At 40.8% G+C, this 15830-nt stretch overlaps 1 protein-coding gene and 1 long non-coding RNA gene across 2 annotated transcripts in view; one reads left to right on the forward strand and one right to left on the reverse strand.

Moving 5' to 3' along the window:
* Positions 1-15830, reverse strand: part of LOC124863911 — a 265902-nt gene that overhangs the window by 212631 nt on the left and 37441 nt on the right. The gene's annotated exons all lie outside the window — the stretch shown is intronic.
* On the forward strand, positions 11321-14755 carry LOC124863916. The gene is made up of 2 exons (XR_007037218.1): positions 11321-11378; positions 13477-14755. It is a non-coding gene; the product is annotated as an uncharacterized LOC124863916 (long non-coding RNA).

A 15830-nucleotide genomic window follows, 5' to 3' on the forward strand; every position in this document is an offset into this window, starting at 1 on the left:
GCCAGGCTCCGCCCCCTCAGCATGCTCAAAAAGTCACAATTTTGATAACTTTAGATTCCCCATCCCTTCTGAGTAAGCTGACCAAATTTCAAGGTGATCAATCAAAATCTCTAGGAGGAGTTCGATCAAATACGGAGTCTATAAACGGCAAAAATGGGGTGAAAATCCAAACTTCAATCCAAGATGGCCGACTTCCTGTTTCTTGTAGGACGTGGGTGCAAGAGAGTTTTAGGTAGTTGTTGGGGAATTCTACAAGTGTTCCAAATTTTATAACTGTACGATAAACTAAGGTCAATGCGGAGGCTTTTTTGAAAATTTCAGGTGGGCGCTGTTGATCCATTTTTATTGCGACTTTTATGAAACCCTTAAAATACGTAAATTTTCACCACCACTGATGGCTCCGTCAAATTTGCAGACTTTTTGAATATGTTAAAGCCGTGAAAAAGGTGATTCATTTCTTGCCTGAATAATAATAATAATAAGTAGAAACCTGCAAGCAGCTTTGAAGGCCCTCGCACCCCTCAGCACAACTCGGGTTGTTGAGCGACCGCAGGAGCCTGGCATCGCCTCCTACATACGATGACACCGCGTCACTTCAACACGTCGCCAGTAGGTGGCACTTTGAGCAACATGTCATATAATCTTCGGTCATGCAGAGTTTCAGTCTGGCAAAAAGCATTCAAAATTTCGAGTAAATCTGACCTTCCAGATGGAAGCTGCACTCACTTGTTTGTTTGTGAGTGGGGCTAAAGCGACATCATCAATTGACTGTGTCAAAATGTCAATCATGAACTCATGATCATGAATACTACATTTCAAGTGGATCCGATGATGTATGAGGGAGATATAGCCCTTGAAGTGTCCTAGGGGGCGCTATTGATCCAAATTTAAATGTAATCCAAAAGAGCTGTTTGGGGGCTGACAAAGATCAAGAATATTCAGTTTGGAGTGAATCGGACCTTCCATATGGAAGCTACAGTCATTTGTTTATTAGTGGGCGGGGCTAGAGTGATGTAATGTATTGACTGTGTCAACATGTCCAGCATTGATACATGATGATGTATAGGAAGTTTGAAGTGGATCCGATCAGGCATGAGGGAGCTAGAGCACTTGAAGTGTCATAGGGGGCGCCGTTGAGGTAAATTCATATGTAATGTAATAGAGCTGTTTAGGGGCTGACAAGGATCGACCAAATTGATTTTGGAGTAAATCGGACCCTGAATGTGTAATTTAGAGGCAAACGTATCGCCATGGCGTCACATCAGATTTCGCCACGCCACCACGGTCACACCTTCCAGCCAAACCTGTCAGTACTGGAGATGAAGTTAGACCATCGTGTTAACTGTCATTGGAGACAGTTTCATGTTGATTAGTTGAAGGAGATTAAATATGGCCCACACTAAGTGAAACATGACACTTCCTGTTCTGAGGGGGCGGGGCTTCAATGATGTCAGCATCTGATCAGTGAATATTGTTCAGGGCCAGAGGTAGATCAATCCCAGAAGGTTTCATGTGTCTGTGACTTTCTTTGTAGAAACTATAAGAGTTTGGTGTTTCATGGCGAGAAGTCAGATTTTGAGGCTTAGCCACGCCCACATACTTTCATGTAGCAAAAAGCTTTTGATAACTTTTGATCCCCAGTGCCTTAAGACCATACTGAGTGATTTTGAAATCTCTAAGTCAAAAGCTGTAGGAGGAGTTCGCTCAGATATGCAGGCAAAAAACGCCCAAAAGAGGGTCAAAATGGCAACTTCAATCCAAAATGGCCGACTTCCTGTGGGGTTTAAACCAATGCTCCCAGATATGTTTTTGTAGGTCCAGAGAAGATACATAAGTGTACCAAATTTCAGATTCCTTGGTCAAAGCATGGCTTGGGGCTGTTTTTTTTAAATTGTCTAGGGGGCGCTGTGGACGAATTAGGCCACGCCCACCAAATATGTCATCAGATCTCTGTTGGGGACTGGACAAGGATCAATCACATTGAATTTGGTGCAGATCAGATGATCTATGTGGAAATTAGAGCCAAACGTATGGCCATGGCGTGACGTCTGACTTCGCCGTGCCACCACGGCCATGCCCTTTTCTAAAAAGTTACTGTGCTTCAAACGAAGTTAGACCCACTAGTTGTCTGTCTTCTGACACACTTTCAAGTTGATTGGGTCAAGAGGGTCAGAGAGGCACCTTTCCAAGTGAAAAAAGTGACTTCCGGTTTCCAGGGGGCGTGGCTTTGATGATGTCAGAACATGACCCCATAGGATCATTGGGAACCCAAAGGTCCTCCTTCATGCCAACTTTGGTTTGATTTGTCGTTTCTTTGGGAAAGTTATTGCATTTTTTCACTTTGAGCGCGAACGGCAAGTTCGTGCCCCGGCCACGCACCCTAAACATGGCCGAGAACTCAAAATTTTGATAACTTTTAATCCCCCATGCCTTAACTGCATATTGACCAAATATGAAGCCGATAACTGAAAATCCCTAGGAGGAGTTTGTTAAAGTTCGAGGTGAGTAAAAGTGAAAAACGGGCAAAAATCGGCCTTTGACCCAAAATGGCCGACTTCCTGTGCATTTTAGGGCATACCCCCAAGAGACTTTTGTTCTTTGTTTGAGGAGTTCTATCATTGTGCCAAATTTCAGATCTGTACGACTTACGGTTTGGCCTATCTCACGTTTGGGGGCGTGGCTAAGTGGTTTGGCCACGGCCACTGACGACGACATTAAAGAACAAAAATTTCACGCGGGGGACAATTTTGGGTAAAATTTGGTGAGTTTTGGGATATGGCAAAGTCCCCATATTGCCCCGCCAAAAGTCCCCAGAATAACAATAAGAATTCGAGCGATTACAATAGGCCCTTGCAGTTTTCCGGCCTAATAAACATTCGAATTATAATAGGCCTTCGCAGCTGCTTTGCTGCTCGGGCCTAACTAGAAACCTGCAAGCAGCTTTGAAGGCCCTCGCACCATTCAGCGCAACTCCGGCTGTTGAGCAACCGCAGGAGCCTGGCATCGCCTCCTACATACAATGACACCGCTTCACTTCAACACGTTGCCAGTAGGTGGCACTTTGAGCAACATGTCATATGATCTTCGGTCATGCAGAGTTTCGGTCTGGCAAAAAGCATTGAAAATTTGGAGTAAATCGGACCTTCCAGAAGGACGCTGCAGTTGCTTGTTTGTTAGTGGGCGGGGCCCGAGCAGCAAAGCAGCTGCAAAGGCCTATTGTAATTCGAATGTTTATTATTATTATTATTATTCAGGCAAGAAATGAATCGCCTTTTCGCGGCTTTAACATATTCAAAAAGTCTGCAAATTTGGCGGATGACTGTAGCTTCCATATGGAAGGTCCGATTCACTCCAAACTTAATATGCTTGATCTTTCTCACCCCTAAACAGCTCTATTGGATTACATTTAAATTTGGATCAATAGCGCCCCCTAGGACACTTCAAGGGCTATATCTCCCTCATTCATCATCGGATCCACTTGAAATGTAGTATACATGATCATGAGTTAATGATGGACATTTTGACACAGTCAATTGATGATGTCGTTTTAGCCCCGCCCACAAACAAACAAGTCAGTGCAGCTTCCATCTGGAAGGTCAGATTTACTCGAAATTTACAATGCTTTTTGCCAGACTGAAACTCTGCATGACCGAAAATCATATGATATATTGCTCAAAGTGCCACCTACCGGCGACGTCTTTAAGTGACGTGGTGTCATCGTATGTGCCGTGTAGGAGGCGATGCCAGGCTCCTGCGGTCGCTCGACAGCCCGAGTTGCGCTGAGGGTGCGAGGGCCTTCAAAGCTGCTTGCGGGTTTCTAGTTATTATTATTATTCTTCCCCAAAATGAATTAACTATTTGGCGGCTTTAACATGTAGGAAAACGCACAAAAATTTGCGGGACTATCAGTCATGCGTGAAATTTACGTATTTTAAGGGTTTCACGACAGTCGCAATAACAATGGCTAAACAGCGCCCCCCTGAATTTTTCAAAAAAGCCTCCGCATTGACCTTAGTTTATCGTACAGTTATGAAATTTGGAACACTTGTAGAACTTGCAAGACTTAGCTAAAACTCTCTTGCACCCACGTCCTACAAGAAACAGTAAGTCGGCCATCTTGGATTGAAGTTTGGATTTTCACCCCATTTTTGCCGTTTATAGACTCCGTATTTGATCGAACTCCTCCTAGAGATTTTGATTGATCGCCTTGAAATTTGGTCAGCTTGCTCAGAAGGGATGGGGGATCTAAAGTTATCAAAATTGTGACTTTTTGAGCATGCTGAGGGGGCGGAGCCTGATCTCAAAGTTTGACGACTCGCCAAAAAAATTGAAATTATTATAGCTCTTACTAGGAAAGTCACAGACACACAAAACTTTCTGGTATTGATCCACATCTGGCTCCAAACAATATTCAATGGTCACATCCTGCCATCATCTACGCCCCGCCCCCTGAGAACAGGAAGTACCATGTTTTACTGTGAAAGGTCCAAATTTCACCCCTGTTACCTAATCAACACGAAACTGTCCCTAGTGACAGATAACAAGATGGTCTAAGTTGGTTTGGAACACAGAGACTTTAGGCGGGAGGGTGTGGCCAAGGCGGCGTGGCGATGACAGACGTCACGCAATGGCCTTACGTTTGCCTGTTATTTCCACATTTCTAAGCCGATCGCCACCAAACTCAATAGGATTGATACTGGTCCAGCCCCCTAAAGATTTCCAGTGATAAAATTGGTGGGCGTGGCCTAATTGCTCAACAGCGCCCTCTAGGAGCACTAAAACAACCGGCCCCAAGCCATGCTGTGTCCGAGGTGTATGAAATTCAGTACACTTATTTACCTTCGCAGGACCTACAAAAAAGTCTCTTGGACCCATTGTCCAAACCCCACAGGAAGTCGGCCATTTGATCTCCTTCAACTAATCAACATAAAACTGTCTCCAATGACAGATAACACGATGGTCTAACTTCATCTCCAGTACTGACAGGTTTGGTTGGAGGGTGTGGCCGTGGCGGCGTGGCGAAATCTGATGTCACGCCATGGCGATACGTTTGCCTCTAAATTACACATGCAGGGTCCGATTTACTCCAAAATCAATATGGTTGATCCTTGTCAGCCCCTAAACAGCTCTATTAGATTACATATGAATTTGGCTAAACGGCAACCCCTACGACACTTCAAGTGCTCTAGCTCCCTCATGCCTAATCGGATACACTTCAAACTTACTGTACATCATCATGTATCAAAGCTGGACATGTTGACACAGTTAATACATTACATCACTCTAGCCCCGCCCACTAATAAACAAACGACTGTAGCTTCCGTATGGAAGGTCCGATTCACTCCAAACTTAATATGCTGTATCTTTGTCAGCTCCCAAACAGCTCTATTGGATTACATTTAAATTTGGATCAATAGCGCCCCCTAGGACAATTCAAGGGCTATATCTCCCTCATTCATCATCGGATCCACTTGAAATGTAGTATACATGATCATGAGTTAATGATGGACATTTTGACACAGTCAATTGATGATGTCGTTTTAGCCCCACCCACAAACAAACAAGTGAGTGCTGCTTCCATCTGGAAGGTCCGATTTACTCCAAATTTTCAATGCTTTTTGCCAGACTGAAACTCTGCATGACCGAAGATAATATCACATGTTGCTCAAAGTGCCACCTACTGGCAACGTGTTGAAGTGACGCGGTGTCATCGTATGTAGGAGGCGATGCCAGCCTTCTGCGGTCGCTCGACAGCCCGAGTTGCGCTGAGGGGTGCGAGGGCCTTCAAAGCTGCTTGCAGGTTTCTAGTTAGGCCCGAGCAGGAAAACTGCAAGGGCCTATTGTAATCGCTCAAATTCTTTTTATTCTTTTTTCTGGGGACTTTTGGCGGGACAATATGGGGACTTTGCCATGCCCCAAAACTCACCAAATTTTACCCAAAATTGTCCCCCGCGTGAAATTTTCGTTCTTTAATGTCGTCGTCCGTGGGCGTGGCCAAACCACTTAGCCACGCCCCCAAAAGTGAGATAGGCAGAACTGTAAGGCGTAGAGATGTGAAATTTGGCACAATGCTAGAGCACCTGAAAACAAGAAAAAAAGCATCTTTGGGGTATGCCCTAAAATGCACAGGAAGTTGGCCATTTTGGGTCAAAGGCCAATTTTTGCCCGTTTTTCACTTTTACTCACCTCGAACTTTAACAAACTCCTCCTAGGGATTTTGAGCTATTGGGTTCATATTTGTTCTACATGCAGTTAAGGGATGGGGGATTAAACGTTATCAAAATCGTGAGTTTTTGGCCATGTTTAGGGTGCGTGGCCGCCGCACGAAATTGGCGTTCGCGCCGAAAGTGAAAAATTGCAATAACTTTCCCAAAAAAATTCCAAATCACACCAAAGTTGGCATGAAGGACAACATTCGGGTTCCCGACGATCCTATGGGGTCATATGCTGACATCATCAAAGCCACGCCCCCTCAGAACCGTAAGTCACTTTTTTCACTTGGAAAGGTGCCTCTATGGCCCTCTTGACCCTATCAACTTGAAAGTTTGTCAGATGACAGATAACTAGTGGGTCTAACTTAGTTTGAAGCACAGTGACTTTTCATAAAAGGGCGTGGCCGTGGTGGCGCGGAGAAGTTGGATGTCACGCCATGGCCATATGTTTGGCTCTAATTTCCACATAGATCATCTGATCTGCACCAAATTCAATGTGATTGATCCTTGTCCAGTCCCCAACAGAGATCTGATGGCATATTCGGTGGGCGTGGCCTAATTCCTACACAGCGCCCCCTACAAATGTTCAAAAAATGAGCCCCAAGCCATGCTTTGACCAAGGAATCTGACATTCCGTACACATATGACCTACAAAAAAGTCTCTTGGAGCATTGGTCCAAACTCCACAGGAAGTAGGCCATTTTGGATTGAAGTTGCCATTTTCACCTTGTTTTGCCCGTTTCTAACCCGCATATCTGAGCAAACTCCTCCTACAGCTTTTGACTTAGAGACGTCAAAATCACTCAGTATACTCTTAAGGGATTGGGGATCAAAAGTTATCAAAAGCTTTTGATACATGAAAGTGTGTGGGCGTGGCCATGCCTCAAAATACGACTTCTCGCCATAAAACACTAAATTTACTTACCTCCTACAAGGAAAGTCACAGACAAATGAAACCTTCTGGGATTGATCTGCCTCTAGGCCTGAACAATATTCACTGGTCAGACTTACAGACTTCAAAATCACTCAGTATACTCTTAAGGCACCGGGGATTAAAAGTTATCAAAAACTTTTTGATACATGAAAGCGTGTGGGCGTGTCCAAGCCTCAATATATGTCTTCTCGCCATAAAACACTAAATTTATATAGCTCCTACAAGGAAAGTCACAGACAAATGAAAACTTCTGGGATTGATCTGCCTCTAGGCCTCAACAATATTCACTGATCACTTGCTGACATCATTGAAGCCCCGCCCCCTGAGAACAGGAAGTAGCAAGTTTTCCTTTACAGAGTCAATGTTTGATGTTCTTCACCTAATCAATGTGAAACTGTCCCAAGTAACAGATAACATGATGCTCTTAGACAGTCGACAGTACTTACTGCTTTAGCTGGAGGGTGTGAATATGATGGCGTGGCGAATTCTGATGTCACGCCACGGCCATACGTTTGGCTCTAAATTACACATGCATGGTCCGATTCACTCCAAACTGATAATTCTTGATCTTTGTCAGCCCATAAAGAGCTGTATTACATTACATTGGAATTTGGATCAAGAACGCCCCCTAGGTCACTTCAAGTGCTCTATCTCCCTCATATATCCTCGGATCCACTTGAAATGTAGTATACATGATCATGAGTTAATGATGGACATTTTGACACAGTCAATTGATGATGTCGTTTTAGCCCCACCCACAAACAAACACGTGAGTGCAGCTTCCATCTGGAAGGTCAGATTTACTCGAAATTTTGAATGCTTTTTGCCAGACTGAAACTCTGCATGACCGAAGATAATATGACATGTTGCTCAAAGTGCCACCTACTGGCGACGTGTTGAAGTGACGCGGTGTCATCGTATGTAGGAGGCGATGCCAGGCTCCTGCGGTCGCTCAACAGCCCGAGTTGCGCTGAGGGGTGCGAGGGCCTTCAAAGCTGCTTGCAGGTTTCTAGTTAGGCCCGAGCAGGAAAACTGCAAGGGCCTATTGTAATCGCTCGAATTCTTATTATTCTTTTTTCCGGGGACTAGTGGCGGGGCAATATGGGGACTTTGCCATGCCCCAAAACTCACCAAATTTTACCCGAAATTGTCCCCCACGTGAAATTTTCGTTCTTTAATGTTGTCGTCAGTGGACGTGGCCAAACCACTTAGCCACGCCCCCAAACGTGAGATAGGCCGAACTGTAAGGCGTACAGATGTGAAATTTGGCACAATGCTAGAGCACCTCAAAAAAAGAAAAAAAGTCTCTTGGGGGTATGCCCTAAAATGCACAGGAAGTCGGCCATTTTGGGTCAAAGGCCGATTTTTGCCCATTTTTCACTTTTACTCACCTCGAACTTTAACAAACTCCTCCTAGGGATTTTGAGCTATTGGGTTCATATTTGTTCTACATGCAGTTAAGGGATGGGGGATTAAACGTTATCAAAATCGTGAGTTTTTGGCCATGTTTAGGGTGCGTGGCCGCCGCACGAAATTGGCGTTCGCGCCGAAAGTGAAAAATTGCAATAACTTTCCCAAAAAAATTCCAAATCACACCAAAGTTGGCATGAAGGACAACATTCGGGTTCCCGACGATCCTATGGGGTCATATGCTGACATCATCAAAGCCACGCCCCCTCAGAACCGTAAGTCACTTTTTTCACTTGGAAAGGTGCCTCTATGGCCCTCTTGACCCTATCAACTTGAAAGTTTGTCAGATGACAGATAACTAGTGGGTCTAACTTAGTTTGAAGCACAGTGACTTTTCATAAAAGGGCGTGGCCGTGGTGGCGCGGAGAAGTTGGATGTCACGCCATGGCCATATGTTTGGCTCTAATTTCCACATAGATCATCTGATCTGCACCAAATTCAATGTGATTGATCCTTGTCCAGTCCCCAACAGAGATCTGATGGCATATTCGGTGGGCGTGGCCTAATTCCTACACAGCGCCCCCTACAAATGTTCAAAAAATGAGCCCCAAGCCATGCTTTGACCAAGGAATCTGACATTCCGTACACATATGACCTACAAAAAAGTCTCTTGGAGCATTGGTCCAAACTCCACAGGAAGTAGGCCATTTTGGATTGAAGTTGCCATTTTCACCTTGTTTTGCCCGTTTCTAACCCGCATATCTGAGCAAACTCCTCCTACAGCTTTTGACTTAGAGACGTCAAAATCACTCAGTATACTCTTAAGGGATTGGGGATCAAAAGTTATCAAAAGCTTTTGATACATGAAAGTGTGTGGGCGTGGCCATGCCTCAAAATACGACTTCTCGCCATAAAACACTAAATTTACTTACCTCCTACAAGGAAAGTCACAGACAAATGAAACCTTCTGGGATTGATCTGCCTCTAGGCCTGAACAATATTCACTGGTCAGAGGCTGACATCATCAAAGCCCCGCCCCCTGAGAACAGAAGGTGTCCCGTTTTCCTTTACAGAGTCAATGTTTGATGTTCTTCACCTAATCAATGTGAAACTGTCCCAAGTAACAGATAACATGATGGTCTTAGACAGTAGCCTGTACTTACTGCTTTAGCTGGAGGGTGTGGCTATGATGGCGTGGCGAATTCTCATGTCACGCCACGGCCATACGTTTGGCTCTAAATTACACATGCATGGTCCGAATCACTCCAAACTGAATATGCTTGATCTTTGTCAGGCCCCAAACAGCTCCAAAAACAGGCTCTATAATAGAGCGTGTTTTTGGAATGATGAAAACCAGATTCAGGGCCATCTTCCTGCAAGTGCTGAAGGTGCACCACACCTTTGTACCTCACGTACGTTTTGACCTAGGTCCATTTTATATATACATTATACATAATATATACACATACACATATATGCACCCTCTTTTAAATTGTTTTGAGGTCATAACAGCATGCGCCATCCTCCACAACATCTGCTTTGGTGCTGGGGATGTCATGGCCCCATAGGACGACCCAGAGGAGGCTGTAGAAGAAGATGAGGGTGTGGTTTGGACTGAGACAGTCAGCGTTGCTCTCTGGCGGGACCAGCTTTCAGTTGAGGTGTCCGCCCTGGAGGAGGTACCACCAGAACATGACTACTGTGTCGGCCAAGTATAATACTATAGATGTGATTAATTTTTGAGGGCTATAACTAATTGTAATATTTTGTGAGCACCATCTTCTAATTCTGCATTTTTCCGATTACCTCTTAGTGATGTGGCAGCCGTCAATTCAGCCAGCCCTTTAAACCCACTTGATGGACGATACCATGGACAGCGGAGAGAGGAATCACAAACATCTGCAGACCACCTGTGTGATGCTTCGCTCACCATCCAGAAAGACAAACCACAGGTCTCAGTTGCAGCGTCCCATCCATGTCTCTGACTTTGTGAGAGATTTAGCCACACCGCCAGAGACTTTCTGTTCAGAAAGACATCTGCCTCTTTGTTCTGTTGAAGAGGTTTTTCCAGGAACTGGTCACTCAGATTGATCCTGCTGTGGCCATTGTAAATACTTGTACAAAGTTTTATTTTATACCTTTTGTCTTGTAATCTTGATCTCTTTGAATGTTGTTTTTTTTCCACATTCTGTTTAAAATGCTAGAGAATTTAAGTGCACCCTTCCATCAAACATTTTGACAGGTGGGCGGGACTTCCGGTGAGGGCGGGACTTCCGGTGGGGGGCATATGGGCGCCATGTGGTTGCCATGTGGGCAGGGGGGGGTGTGTCCAAGGGGCGTAACAGTGGATGTTGATTGGTTGTCGTCATTAGGGGCGATACCTTAAATGAGTCAATTAAAACACAGGGGTGTGTTTAAGGGTGTTACGGGGAAGGCCTTAAATGAGCCAATTAAAACACACAGGGGTGTGTTTAAGGGTGTTATTAATAATCTGTATGTTTTTTTCAGGCGTTAATACATCTAAAAAACAAAACAACAAAAAAAAGACATGCATCCTTTTATATTTTTAAAGGTATAATCAACTTAATGTTGACCTATCACATGAAATCCTAATAAAGGAACTGTGTAACCTGACAGAATTGTAAGTTAATTTTTGCTTTACAGCAGGACCTATTTGTTGAATATATGAGCCAGTCTAAATCCGTTCAAAATAGAAAAGACCTAAAAAAGTAAATAAAAAAAAATTGTGCTTCACTACATCGATGGAACGAGAAAAACCTTCAGCTTCTGCGTCAACATACTGGAAAAGCAGCTGAAAATAGGTAAGACGAATATCAGATTAACAGAAAAAAAAAAGAACATCAGTATACTGTTTCCAAGTTACAAATTGACTAGCAATGATGTGTTTGTTTTTGAATCATGAGAGACTCCATTTTAGGAAAAAGGAATGATAATTTAAGTTACCTGTAGCTTTTCTAAAAAACATTTTTACTTTTTCATCTTAGAGTTACAGGGGGTTACAACTGTTAGGGGCAATGTCAGGAAAGGGGCAGTTACGTCTGTTTCTTAGATAACATATCACCTTTGAACTCAAGAAGGGTTTTGGTCTTAAAAACATAGGCAGCTGAAATAGGTAAGACGAATATCAGATTAACAGAAAAAAAAAAGAACATCAGTATACTGTTTCCAAGTTACAAATTGACTAGCAATGATGTGTTTGTTTTTGAATCATGAGAGACTCCATTTTAGGAAAAAGGAATGATAATTTAAGTTACCTGTAGCTTTTCTAAAAAACATTTTTACTTTTTCATCTTAGAGTTACAGGGGGTTACAACTGTTAGGGGCGATGTCAGGAAGGGGCAGTTACGTCTGTTTCTTAGATAACATATCACCTTTGAACTCAAGAAGGGTTTTGGTCTTAAAAACATAGTCTTTGCAGTTGAGAGATAGAGGGGAGTACAAATGTTTCTGTACCTCTTAAAAAATCCAGATTGTCGTCATCCTCAAGCATTGACAGTGGATCAAAAAGGTGGTTTCAGGTTTCCAAGACTTGAGCTATCACCAAAAAAGTAATAGTAAGATCATTTAAACCCTCTAATATGCACTCAAACACAATCTCCTAAAGCAGTATACATTTCAAACTATGGCTCTATTAAATTTAATAGAATATGCATGGTAATCTCTGTTTAACTATAAATGACTTTTTTAAAGAAAATGAAATTGGAGTGCATCAGATTGTTAAAAAATTCTTCAAACTGTAAATAAGATAAATGTATACTATTAATAATGAATATTGTTTTGTACATAGTCCAGATTTATTAATCTATTGCATCACACAAAAGCAGAGGTCATTACAAGTTACTTTATTCTTTTAAATGTTTTTGTTTTATTATTATTGAATGGTTGTTGCATAGTCGTAACCAGGGTCTATTGAAAAGAAAAAACATTATAGTTGTTTTGTAGACAAATTCTTTTTATACACTCAAGCACAATTTTAATCAGTTATCAGTTTTGTATCAGTACAAGGATGTTTTTTTCTATGCTTCAATAGTACTCAGTGCAGAATTCTGTTTTTGCAGTATAATTTTGACAACATTCTGAAGATTCGCATTCTTGTACATAGTATAATTGCAACGACAATCGTTTTGGAAATTCTTTGAAATGCTGTGTGTACTGATTGCTGTCGCTTCATTTAAGAAAAATTGTATCTGCTAAATTTCTATGTCACTGACAATAAACATTTATTTACTTTGTGTATTTTAAACTGGTTTCTTATTCCTGTCATTTTTACATCTTTACAGTAAGTAATCCTCTATATTTAATTTCATTTTGAAACTTTGTTTTGTATAGACACCAACTTTGGTCATGTTGCAGTCACTTTGTAGTGTCATCTATTGTCAAAACAACTTCTGTGCATTTAGAAAGTTGTATACAATTGATTATATTTCATAGAGTGCATAATATTTTGGATCCATGCTTTTGTGTGCATTCTGCTAAGTAAATGCAATAAACAGATTTCTAGAGTTTATTCTTGTTTTTAAACTTGATTTACAATAACTCAATTGACTGTGAGAGTCAGTTGAGGTATTAGTATTTTTTTAATGCTATTACAATTTCTTTACACAACTATTTAGCATACACTAAATTGCTAAGCAGATATATTAGAATGCACATGCAGTACTTTTACATAACACACTGGGATTTTAAAAACAAAACAGCAACCCACACATGGCTTAATTCTTCCCTCTCAAACTTTTAAGTTCTAAGGTTTTTCATATTTTGTACATATCTAGTAATTATGGTGTATGTTATTTTTCAAACTTTTTCACTTTAAATTAATATTTGTTTAGTAAAATCAGTGGTCTAACTTTTTTACGATTAAGGTTAGATTTCAATTCAATTCAATTTTATTAATTTTAGGAATATAGCACCAGTTCAGAGCAAATGTCATCTCAAGGCAGATGATAAAACAGAGAGTTCTAAGCATGTAGCTACAGTGGTAAGTAAGGACTCCATATTAACAAGAAAAACCTCTAGTAGAACCATGCTCAGTATAAGTGGCCATCTGCTGTGATTGGCTAGCTTTAGAGGGCAGAAAGTAAACAGAAAAAAAAAACACAGAAGCACCAGTCCAGGAGTAGTTTATTTGGGAAAGAATACAGCACACACCGTTAGTGACATCACTAATACCATTAGTAGTTCCATCTAAGAAACACAATAAAACAAGAAAGCACTGAGCCAGTAGTAGTATCAATGGGATAAGAAAATTAAGAGTAAATACCTGCAGCAATAGCTCACTGGCATTATCCTTGAAAGAGACAGTTAAAGACAAAATCCCTAGGCAGAGTGTATCTTCTATGAAAACAACAAGAATGAGAACATACACTTTATTAGATTATGACACACAACACAAATACACCACACAAAGGTTTCTATTTACTGCTGCAATTTCTAGTTATGATTAAAGTTCCTTGTCAGGTTAAACACAATTTTGTGGCCTCACACATTTAAGATAATAAAAGGAATAGAAGTGTTGCACATATATTTATTCTGAACTTTTGTTATTTTATTTAGAGAGCACTCACATGTTGCATTTCTAATTTAACAAATAAATATTAAAATCGTTTAGAATTTCTTCCTTTAGGAATTTCTTTCTTTAGGAAGTGGCATAGAGAAACACTTTTAGAATTTTGACATTTTCTTATGAAGAGATGGTAAAAAATATGAGGACAAGTAGAAGGAAAACTGCAGAAACAGAATATCCACATGCTCTTTCTAGTATTTTTTTAAGGAAACATTGAACTAAAGCAGAACCATCTGCTGGAAGAGGTATGGACAGTAGAGGCAGACAAGCCATTTGGGTGCTTTCTACCAAACTGGTTTGTGTGGCTTTAAAAATGTTTTTTATTGTTGGCATTTGCCCTTTGCTTAGCTAGATGAAAGAACAATGAGCAGGTTAATGGAGACCATTAACATATAAAAATATAGTGACAAGCATGTTCATGTTATTTTTACTTGTAACTGTTTTTTTTTTAAGATGAACCTAATAAGCTATTAAAAACAAAAGCAATTCAACATAAATATAATGTCAAATAAACATTGGTATAAGACAAAATTATTGTCTCTTGTCCAACTGCTGTTTATTTCAATGCCACTTACCTCATAGTATATATATGTCAATAAACTGATCTACACTTCAGAGTTGTGCTGATTTCAGTTTAACCTTCTTGCTCATCACCAACATTGGATATTTTGAAACCTTATGAAGTTAATAAATACTACTTGAAAAGGTGTGTGTTACTCTTCTGCAGTGTAGTTTGACATTTTTAATCAAATGTTATAAAAGCCGATAAGTGGTGTTCTCAAACGGCACTTGTGAGTTGCTCAGTAACAAAACCAATTACTATTTCTTAATTCTATTTAGAGTTACCTTCACTGGTATGACAAAAACGTGTTTTTATTATTGAAATGTCATTAGTTCTTGACTAATTCTACAAACACATTCTGAAGTTTCAAATAATTTCTATAAATGAAATATACAACATTTGCTTACAGTTAACTGACTACACACCAGAATCAGGACATCTCTTCATAGCTTATAATGTTAGGCATATGTTGTACGCAGACCATGTCAATTACTATTTTCACTTAATATTAAAAGTTCTAAAAATTACATTAGCTTAGGAATTACCCTAGCTAATCAGCAACATTCACATTTGCCAAGTTATTTCTTCGTAAATAAGAATCATGAAAATGTGTTTTTTCAAAGATATCACACCTTATAATCCCATCACACTATTGAGTATGAGCCTTTTGTTTTTATTGCGTTAGAAGACATGATTCCACAATAAAATAACACTAACCAATCCTCTTCCTTACAGTTGGGCCAAAAATTATTCATATCCTGGAAAGTATAGATGTATATTTTTTTTCATTTAACTGAGAAGTTTGTTTCTCACATAAAAGGAAAAAGGCATCTCTCCAATGACAACAAAATAATTAAAATCTTTATAAAAAAATTGGCATGTTAAAATTTTTTTATGTTCTCAGTGTACATCCACAATGCTGAAAAGGAGTGTTTAAAACGTGGCAGAAGTAGTGGCAGAAGACATTTTGATGTATCCTAAAATCTCTTTAATGGCCTCATGTTTAGATTTACCTATCACGTGAATAGGATCCCACTACGGAGGCGAGAGCTGGTGTAAAGCAGCTGGTCTCCAAGCACTCTTTCTTCTCTGCCCCTCAATGTGTTGCAGTAGCAGGGCTTGTAAAAC

Source organism: Girardinichthys multiradiatus, chromosome Y (assembly GCF_021462225.1).
Source record: "Girardinichthys multiradiatus isolate DD_20200921_A chromosome Y, DD_fGirMul_XY1, whole genome shotgun sequence".
Taxonomy (NCBI): Eukaryota; Metazoa; Chordata; class Actinopteri; order Cyprinodontiformes; family Goodeidae; genus Girardinichthys; species Girardinichthys multiradiatus.